The following is a 4,964-nucleotide window of genomic DNA, read 5'->3' on the forward strand; positions in this document are numbered from 1 at the left end:
ATTTATTCTGATATTGAACTATTTGACAGCACTGAGGACTTTGATGGAGAGAAATGTATTTTCTTTGTCTTTAGCAATTATTGCTGCAGGGAGTTAGGGGTTACAGCACCTGCAGAAACAGTTGTCAAATCTTATCCCACAAGATTTGATTCCCTGGATGATGGTTTCAGGGACTACACTGGAAGCAGGGCCAGTGGTCTTCATCTTGAAGACATGCCCCACCTGAGTAGCTAAACAGCAAGATCATAGACATGATGAGTCCTAGTGTCTAGGTAGTAATGATAAACTATAAATGATCATAGATATCTGAATGACACAGCTCTGAGCCCCCAGGGGAAGAGAGCTGGATATGATGGGCTATAAACACACCTGGATCTCAAAAGTCATTTTGATCACTGTAAAGGTAAGTCTGTAATGTTTATCACAATTTGGACTAAGTGATTGGATGTGATTTGAGCTAAATTGGAAGGACTAACTTTCCAACTCAAGAGTCCATAATTTTAAAATGAATTTTATTTACAAGAATTCCTTGTACTGAATAGCAAAGTTCTGCCCTACTGTACACATTTGGCAGAAGTAGACAACAGTTGATTCAGGAGCTCTGGTTCTGGGGACAAGATCATCCAAAAGACCAGGTAGAAGATATGAGGTAATATCACTGTCTCTGCCCTAAGTATCATCAAGATTCTTCTTCAGGCTTTTGACTTTTTTATTACTCGAAGCAACACCTGTAGGCACCAGGCATCTCCTACCCAACAGGTAATACCAATTGGTAAAGAGAGCAAATAGCTTTGCCCTTGGATCATTACTTACTAAAGCTTTTCTTGTTATGTTTAGAAGATTAGGCATCCTTCACACTGTCTTTTTTGTGGGGACCTGCCTTTGATTATCTCTGCAATGCAACACTGGCCTGACTGTAATATGGCATCTGATTGCTCAGTTCCTATGCCGTTGCCATTGTGCTTCAGCAGGAAAGATGACTTGCCCCACAATTGACAGGCAGCATGCTCCAAATTAGGAGTAGGACTGAAATGCATTTTGGGCCGAGTAAAGGTAGTGTGGGGAGCAAAGCTCATTGAAAATAGATGCTTCCCTTCAATAAATCAAGGATGAATATAATGATTGGGGAAAGTCTTTGGTGTAACTGGTAGAAAAGAGCAGAACTAAACAACCCATCATACCTAGAATATGGATCCCAGCCTATCACTAAAGATACCTTTCAAGAATGCATGCATTTTCCCTTGTGAAGGAAAAATATAACTTAAAAACTCAATATAGGTTTGATTATGTTTGTTTTTAAAGTTTGATGCATGGCCCATTTTTTCTCAGAAGGCTAAGTGGCCTGCATACATGCTGGATGCATTCTGTTTGGGTAAAGGAAAAGATAAAACTCACTTCTCTAGTAATCACTTAATAAATGCTTGTTGGTTGTTGATTGATCTAGATAAGTGACTTTAATCGTATTCTTCATACTTGACTTAGTTCTAAAAGTCCACAGAGCACTATACTCCAAAGGTGCCAGGTATAAGGCCACGCTACCAACAATCATAATCTTTAGAGTAGGTATGAATTTCTGGCAGTTTGTGGAGGAGTACATTGGAAGCAGACATTAAGTATGCAAAGGACCAAGAATGTGTGGAAACATGGAGAGGCATTACTGTATTAATATGATTATGTCAGCATCCAGATGTAAGTTAGGATTCGAGGCATTGCATGTGACATGGTTGTGCACCAGGTATAGATCCCTGGGGAATACAAGGCTTTATTTTGGGCTTCTACTGCAAATCCTCAAGAAAACTGCTGCTTGAAGATCATGTAGGTCACTAAAAAGTGTTCTAGTTCATGGAAGGAGAAAATCCTTCTGTGTGTCTGGCAAGCAATTCTGAGCACATTGTTCTACTGCCAATCTATGCAAAGTGATTAAACACTTGGAATAGTATAACAATGAAACTAGTGAGTGTAGATATCTGATAGACAGAGTTCTGACCCATGCCACCCCTGAGTGCTCTTCAGATAGTAAGTGATAATACATAGGACAATATCAAATGATTCAAAGTGAAAGGGGTGGGGGCAGTGTGGGGAGAGAGGATGGCAGTTGGGAGAAGTGTCTCTATTACACAAAATAATAACGGAGTTAATTTGATTAAACATTTAGTAAAGTCCTACTGGGGCAGCTAGGTGCTACAGTGGAAGGAGTGCCAGGCCTGGAGTCAGGAAGACTTCTCTTTATGAGTTCAAATCTGGCCGCAGACACTTACGTGTGTGTCCCTGAGCAAGTCACTAAGTCCTATTTGCCTCGATTCATGATCTGTAAAACAAGCTGGAGAAGGAAATGGCAAACCATTCTGGGATCTTTGCCAAGAAAACCCCAAACAGGGTCATGAAGATTCCTATACGACAAAAAAACAAAACCAAAAATGACTCAATAACAAAAGGTCCTACCACATGTAGAGCACTATGCTAGGTATTGGGATAGAGGCACAGACTAAGTCATGGTCCCTAGTCTCAAGAAGTTATAGTCCAGCAAAGGGATATTAAACATACCTAACCGAACTTAATGAAAAATGATTCCTGATAAATTGCAATGAGTCATGTGAAATCAGAGTGAAAATGAGTGGAGGCCAATCACAAATAGTTGTGTGACAACACCTGAAGGGAAAAACCAGAGAAGTCATATAAAGCAGGAGACCAATGGTGAATTCCAGTTTTAAGAATGAGACTGTTTTTTAATTATCTTTCACAATTTGTGCTGTGTCAGGTCATCTAAGTCTTACATATTTGGTTTGGTTTTGTTTTTCTGCCAAAAGAAGAGGAGTCTAAGTACAAGCAGTATACTCTTTTGATAGCCAGCTGACTTGGTTTGGATGACAACCTTCCTGCCCATTCCCAATTCTCATAAGATTGGGCACAGAACTTGAAAAACAAAGTGGGTAATTTAAGACCTAAACATCAAGTTCAACTCAAGAAGGGTTGACAGAGATTTTAGCTAATGTAGATTAAACAAGAAGTACAGGGAAGGAGCTAAAAACAAATAAATTTTTTTGGTCTTCTGTCTTCTCTCTTCCCTATTTCCTTCATCAGAAAAAGCAGTTCTGTTCATCTTCTCTGGTTGATAGGTAAGCAAAGTTTTCTCTGCCCCACAAGGAGACTGGGGTTGTGCCAAAGCATACCCAAGAGGAACTAGGACCATATTGAACCCCATATAGGACCCTATATTAGTTTCTAACCATTGCAGAAATGTTTGTATGATACTTCATGCATATTATGAAAAATATAGTCTTGATTAGAAGGAGTTATTTCCATACACTTGTAGGTTTATACTATACTAGATATTTGCAAAAATTTATATGTATATAAATGTTCACTAAATATCTCCTAGCCTAACCTTTTCTCTTTAGCAAATTCATGCGTTTAGAAAATGCCTGCTGAATCTACCCTAGTATCAGGTCAGACATCACTTTAAAAGTCTCAATAATTCCTAGGTCTAGAAAGCCAGTGACGGCTTGAAATCTTTGTATAGAACAGTGTGTGTGTGTGTGTGTGTGTGTGTGTGTAACACCATTAGGTTGAAAGTGAGGGTGATTTTGATACATTATTTGGGAGAAATGGCCACTGTGCAAAATTTGGCTTGAATACTGGAAGTTTTACATATATGGTCATATGTTAAATATAAGATTCTCAAAAATAAAAATAATATTTGAATTTGCTACAGTATGATAAAGTTGGTGCTTTGTCTTATCTGAAATCTTATAGGTGGAAGAAAAAGAACAAATGGAAAGACAAAATAAGACCTCTGTGACTATGTTCTTTCTTCATGGCCTTGCTGGCTACCCCATCTTTTATTTTCTTTTCTTTCTGTTATGCCTCATCATGTACATCATAATCCTTTTGGGCAACAGTTTCCTCATTACAATCAGCATTCTGGACTCTCACCTCCATACTCCCATGTACTTCTTCCTCAGTAATCTCTCTTTTCTGGACATCTGCTACACTTCTGCTTCAGTTCCTTTGTTACTTGTGAACTTCCTTTCAGAGGAAAAATCTATTTCCTTTGTTGGATGTGGACTACAAATGTTCTTTTCCTTTGCCATGGGGGGCTGCAGAGTGTGTGCTCCTGGCTGCAATGGCTTATGATCGGTATGTGGCCATTTGCAAGCCTCTGAGATATCCCATCATCATGAACAAGGGGCTTTCTGTGAAGTTGGTGACCAGTTGCTGGATGGCAGGTGGGTTGACTTCAGTGATACAAACCACCCTAACTATGCGGTTGTCATTTTGTGGGAATGTCATTGATTATCTCACATGTGAGATACTGGCTGTGTTGAAATTGGCCTGTGAGGACATTTCCCTCAATGTGATTGTAATGGTGATATCAAATATCTTTGTAATAGTGATTCCAGTGATATTCATATTCATATCCTACTTTTTCATCCTCTCTACCATTCTGAGAATCAATTCTGTTCAGGGCAGGAAAAAAGCCTTTTCTACTTGCTCCTCCCATCTGACTGTAGTGATCATGTTTTATGGGACCATCCTCTTCATGTACATGAAGCCTAAGTCCAAAGACTCCCATGCAACAGATGAGCTGATTGCTCTCTTCTATGCTGTAGTCATTCCCATGCTGAATCCCATTATCTACAGCCTGAGGAACAAGGATGTGAAAGCAGCTGTGATAAAACTCAGCAAAACTATCTTCTCACAGAGAACATGAGAAACTGTGTGTAATACACCAGTCACATAAAGTGGAAAAATGACAAATCACCCACATTCAGAATCAACTTCCCAAAGCCTGATTGTTTCTGTTCCCCACTGACATTCATCACCCCAGCACCTATGGTAAGGAACAGTCACGGAGGGGACAAAAATGAAAGGTTCACACTATAAAACTTTTTTTTTGTATTTGAAAAGATAAAGAACTTGAGATTCAAAGAACTGGGACCCTGATGATAGAATCAAGAACAAAA

General features: G+C 39.2%; 1 pseudogene; it reads left to right on the forward strand.

Annotated features, from left to right (window-relative positions):
• Nucleotides 1-3,771: 3,771 nt before the first annotated feature.
• Nucleotides 3,772-4,711, forward strand: LOC110214501 (olfactory receptor 13D1-like; annotated as a pseudogene).
• The last annotated feature ends 253 nt before the right edge of the window (nucleotides 4,712-4,964 follow it).

The sequence above is a fragment of the Phascolarctos cinereus genome, unplaced genomic scaffold, assembly GCF_003287225.1.
Source record: "Phascolarctos cinereus isolate Bilbo 61053 unplaced genomic scaffold, phaCin_HiC Scaffold_4;HRSCAF=312, whole genome shotgun sequence".
In the NCBI taxonomy this organism is placed as follows: Eukaryota; Metazoa; Chordata; class Mammalia; order Diprotodontia; family Phascolarctidae; genus Phascolarctos; species Phascolarctos cinereus.